Source organism: Ambystoma mexicanum, chromosome 13 (genome assembly GCF_040938575.1).
Source record: "Ambystoma mexicanum isolate Mex_15411 chromosome 13, UKY_AmexF1_1, whole genome shotgun sequence".
Lineage (NCBI taxonomy): Eukaryota > Metazoa > Chordata > Amphibia > Caudata > Ambystomatidae > Ambystoma > Ambystoma mexicanum.
Window position 1 is genome coordinate 241,295,151 of NC_090938.1, and position 5,820 is coordinate 241,300,970.

At 43.1% G+C, this 5,820-nt stretch overlaps 1 pseudogene; it reads left to right on the top strand.

Annotated features, from left to right (window-relative positions):
* Positions 1 to 1,170: 1,170 nt before the first annotated feature.
* On the top strand, positions 1,171 to 4,395 carry LOC138521138 (coatomer subunit beta' pseudogene; annotated as a pseudogene).
* Positions 4,396 to 5,820: the final 1,425 nt, after the last annotated feature.

The following is a 5,820-nucleotide window of genomic DNA, read 5'->3' on the forward strand; positions in this document are numbered from 1 at the left end:
GCTTTGTCTTGCTCTCGGGTGCGCCCTGTATTTTGCATATGCATAGGTGTTTGGCACTGATGGGATTGTTACTTGCCCACCAGGTGGCCCATCAATGCCAAATGCCTAAGCATATGCAAAAAGAAAGCGCACTTTAAAAGTTTTGTCATGCAGACAGACACACTGACATGTAAAGAAGGGGATTGTTTTAGTTTAGCAAGCGTCACTCTATAGCAATTTTATCTTGGTGATAACCCTAGTGCTGACGCATTATCCACTAAAATCCTTTATTTATTTATTTATTTATTTTTTGAAAACTTTTTTTGCAAGACTGGGTTAGAGGATTATTGGAATCTATATACAACATTTTCTTAGAGAGATGTATTCAGGAAGGCCATGTTTCTTTTCAGCTTCCAATTGGCCATGTTACAATATTATATAGTGCCTTGGATTAAGGCGCTATATAAAACAATAAATACAAATACAATGTATTTTAGGGCCGTATTGTTTTGCAATCTGGGACTTCTAGTCACCATGCAATAAAATATTGTTCTAAAACACTATGTAGTTTTCTGTCTATGTATGGTTTTTTTTTGTTATGTTTCTTACTTTTGAGACCTTTCCACAACTTTTGAGGTGCACACTTGTTTTTTCAGCTTATTTGGATGGGAGTCAGCTTGTTTTGGGCTTGTTTTGGAAGGGCATTCAGCTTATTTTTTCCTTCCGACCTTGCAACACTGCACCCTACATCTAACACGTATAGATTCCCGTTTTATGTACACTGCTGATATCACGGAGACGTGATAAAAGATTACGAGGGACTGTGCCACCCTGTTTTTCGTTTTGTGCTTGAAATGCTAACACACACAAAAAGACAAAGAGGATATAATGCATTTCTCAGTGGCAACTCGGAAATGAGTCGCTGGAAATACTACGCCCTCAATACCAGTACATCGGACAGTCACCTGCTTCTACAGCCCAAGAGTTAGACCGTACCAGGATAAAATACTTCCAACTATGCCCTGTATCGCTTGAGGGAGGGTGACCGTACTAATGTTCCAACGTCATGTATTGCACCGCTGTTTATGCCTAAACACATTTTTCCACGTCCACAGTGTATCTAGAATGTACTAGTCCGTTTTCTATTTCAATCAAATTTGGGGCTATGGAGTTGTAATCTGACGGCAGTCTTTCTTCCCTGTTATTGAATTATGCAGCTGCAAGGGATGATGGTCCTTCGTTTTTTTCGCTCCCGGAAGTTCTGTGAAGAAGGAGCTCCACGTCAATATCTGACGCTAGTGGCCCCTGAACTGTAGCAGAACAGCAAGATGCCTTTGCGGCTGGATATCAAGCGGAGGCTGACCGCGCGTTCGGATCGCGTGAAAAGCGTGGACTTGCATCCCACGGAGCCATGGATGTTGGCTAGTTTGTACAACGGCAGCGTATGCGTCTGGAATCATGAAACCCAGACCCTGGTGAAAACCTTCGAAGTCTGCGACTTGCCCGTCCGAGCAGCAAAGTTCGTGGCAAGGAAGAATTGGGTTGTCACAGGAGCGGATGACATGCAAATCAGAGTTTTCAATTACAACACTCTGGAGAGAGTTCACTTGTTTGAAGCACACTCAGATTACATCCGATGTATTGCTGTACACCCGACACAGCCCTACATCCTGACCAGCAGCGATGACATGCTTATCAAGCTGTGGGACTGGGACAAGAAGTGGTCCTGCTCACAGGTCTTTGAAGGACACACCCATTATGTTATGCAGATTGTCATAAACCCCAAGGACAACAACCAGTTTGCTAGTGCCTCTCTAGACAGAACTATTAAGGTATGGCAACTTGGGTCTTCTTCCCCCAATTTCACTCTGGAAGGGCACGAGAAGGGGGTAAACTGCATCGATTACTATAGCGGAGGGGACAAGCCCTACCTCATCTCTGGGGCAGATGACAGGCTGGTGAAGATATGGGACTATCAGAACAAAACTTGTGTGCAAACACTCGAGGGGCATGCTCAGAATGTGTCCTGTGTCAGCTTCCACCCTGAGCTGCCCATTATCATAACTGGCTCGGAGGATGGGACTGTGCGCATTTGGCATTCCAGTACCTACCGCCTGGAGAGCACGTTAAATTACGGCATGGAGAGAGTATGGTGTGTGGCCAGCTTGAGGGGCTCAAACAATGTGGCTCTAGGATATGATGAGGGAAGCATCATCGTGAAACTCGGCAGAGAAGAGCCTGCAATGTCAATGGATGCCAATGGAAAGATCATTTGGGCAAAGCACTCTGAAGTTCAGCAGGCCAATCTGAAAGCCATGGGGGACACTGAGATCAAAGATGGTGAACGGCTGCCCTTAGCCGTGAAAGATATGGGTAGCTGTGAGATTTATCCCCAGGCCATTCAGCACAATCCCAATGGACGCTTTGTGGTAGTCTGTGGTGATGGGGAGTACATTATCTACACGGCCATGGCTTTAAGAAACAAGAGTTTTGGCTCTGCACAAGAGTTTGTCTGGGCTCACGACTCTTCTGAGTATGCAATCCGGGAGAGCAACAGCCTTGTAAAGATTTTTAAGAACTTTAAAGAAAAGAAGTCATTCAAACCTGATTTTGGCGCTGAGGGAATCTATGGAGGATACCTATTGGGTGTTCGATCGGTGAACGGGTTGGCCTTCTATGATTGGGAAAACGCTGAACTGGTCCGTAGAATTGAAATACAGCCCAAACACATTTTCTGGTCCGATTCTGGAGAATTGGTGTCCATCGCCACAGAGGAGTCCTTCTTTATCCTTAAATACATGTCAGAAAAAGTGGCGACCGCCCAAGAAACACATGAAGGCGTGACAGAGGATGGAATTGAGGACGCCTTTGAAGTCCTTGGCGAAATTCAAGAGATTGTCAAAACTGGTTTATGGGTTGGTGACTGCTTCATCTACACCAGCTCCGTCAACCGATTGAACTATTATGTCGGAGGAGAGATTGTCACTATTGCTCACTTGGACAGGACAATGTATCTTCTAGGATACATCCCCAAAGACAATCGACTCTACCTGGGTGACAAGGAGCTGAATATAGTCAGTTATTCATTACTGGTCTCAGTGCTGGAGTACCAAACGGCTGTGATGAGGAGAGACTTTACCATGGCCGACAAAGTCCTTCCCACTATTTCAAAGGAACAGAGGACCAGAGTGGCCCACTTTTTGGAAAAACAAGGATTCAAACAACAAGCTCTTGCAGTTTCCAGTGATCCTGAGCATCGCTTTGAGCTGGCACTGCAACTTGGCGAGCTAAAGATTGCTTACCAGCTAGCTGTGGAAGCAGAGGTGGAGCAAAAATGGAAGCAACTGGCTGAGCTTGCCATCAGTAAATGTGAGTTTGGCATGGCCCAGGAGTGTCTTCACCATGCACAGGATTATGGGGGACTCTTACTGCTGGCTACAGCATCTGGAAATGCTACAATGGTGAATAAACTGGCAGAAGGAGCAGAGAAGGATGGCAAGAATAATGTGGCTTTTCTCAGCTACTTCCTGCAGGGAAATCTTGACCGCTGTCTGGAGCTGTTAATTACAACTGGGCGTTTGCCTGAAGCTGCATTCCTGGCCCGTACCTATTTGCCCCATGAGGTTTCACGAGTGGTCAAACTGTGGCGTGAGTCCCTCGCTGCTGTCAATCAGAAGGCTGCAGCCTCCCTTGCTGACCCTACCGAGTATGACAATCTGTTTCCTGGTTTACGGGAAGCCTTTGTTGCTGAGCAATACCTGAAAGAAACTGGCAATAAAATTCTGCCAGCTAGAGATTATCCGCTTGTCACTCCAAATGAAGAAAGAAATGTCCTCAACGAGGCGAAAGGGTTTAGACCATCTACAGTGATGGCTGAAGAACCATCTGTAGTGCTGGCAGAAGATGATGATGATGATGATGATGGTGAAGTAGTGGCAGCACCATCTGCTGATGTAGCTTCATCTTCAAACCTTGATCTCATCCATCCACCAGCAAAGGCAAAAGAAGAACATACTATTCAAGAACTGGAAATTGACCTGACTAACCTGGACTTGGATAACCTGGACTTGGACGATATTGATACCACTGATATAAACTTCGAGGAAGACTTCTCTGATTGATAACGTTTTGCGATTATTATAAATCTGCATATTCACAATTGCTTTCATTGTTCGCATACATTCCTCACTATCAGTTAATAATTTTAATCTATTTGATACATAATATATTGCTTGCATTTTATTGTGGCCTTTTCTCCGATCAGGGGATCTCCTTATCATTCTATATTTCTAAAGTGCAGCATTTGCAATCCACTGATAATATAGTCAGTTCAGTCCTGTATTAATTTAATTGCGAGTTGCCCCTATTCTGTAATAACAAGCTCTCCACAAAAAAATAAACAAATCTTCTTGCAAAGGTCCTGTATAGTATAACCCGTAAGGATTTGCGTTGCTGACACTACGGATGTTTTTTAAAGGCCAGTGAAGTCTGTTGATTTAATCTGCTGATCCTTTGAGAGGAAGCACCTTTTTACTGAAAATACATTTACGCATATTGAAAAAAGAAACTTGGGTCAATTTTCTAATATTACGTAAACCTATATATTAATATTCCGATCTGAGCTAAAATAACTCTTTTGCAATATAATTCTCAAATTTAATCATGCTATGCACGTTTTCCAGTATCTCCTAAAATAAGGGAGTGCAAGAGAAAGGCTGCATTGTGTGGTATTGCTGGTGTGCAGAATATGTCCCAACCGCGTAATCCAGTTTCTGGTAAATTTTGCACTGTGGACAATATTTCTCACTTAACAATTGCAGGATTTCTGTGATCATTGATCTGGCGTGGGTGGCGTATCACAGTTCATGTGAGCTTAATTAAACAAACTAGTTTTAAGACTGGGGTTACTCTGTATGGTTTCAACTCCACTCTTCTACAGTGAGAGACGACAGCCTATCTCCACTTAACACACTGAAAACATGGACAGGTTAGAAGTGCCAATTAATGTTCACTCACGGCATTTGAACTGTTTGTGGTGGAAAATACACGCATTTGGCAGCTAAGGGATTTGAAGCATGTGGACATACATATATTTGCCAAAGATCAAACAACTATGATCAAGAAAGGAAGCCGATATTAAGATTGGATGTTCTGCAGCCGAAGTAAGCACATCTGTTCTTCATTACATCTCCCTTATTAACTTTAATTTTTATTTGGTATAGCATTTTATTCCGACTCCCCGTTAACCTATTTCTAAACATGCTCTCATTTTTCATATAAGAAAGCTGAAGCAGAAGGGGAATTATTTTTGCCTTGGATCTCAGAATTATGGACAGGATGAGAAACGAGGATTAGAAGTGATGGCCTTATTCCATCAGAAGCATAAGGAGATATATCAACAGACCTTTCCCTTCTCATTGGAATGACAACTAATCCATGATTTGCCAGTGTACGCTTTTTAATAGATGTGTACTGAACCATGTGCAGCATTTAAATAAAGCGTGATTGCTAATGGTCCCCAACATTCAACTATTAAACTTCATAACACTAAAGGCACACTGACTTTTAATCAGATTTAATAAATCAATGGTTGCAAGCAGCAACATCGGTGTAGCTTTAGCTACCACAGAAATGATTCCTAGTTAGGATTCCGGCCTTCTAGTTCCAAAGTCATGTAATGTTATGTTACTTGGCATTTATATAGTGCTCTATATATCATTGGTATGACCTCAAAGCGCTGGTAGGTTGAACGCCCTCGGGAACCGTCGTTCTGGTCAGTAGAGAGAGATAGTGTCGTAGGGTGCGTGGGTGCACCAGATATGTGTGCAGCTGATGTACTTC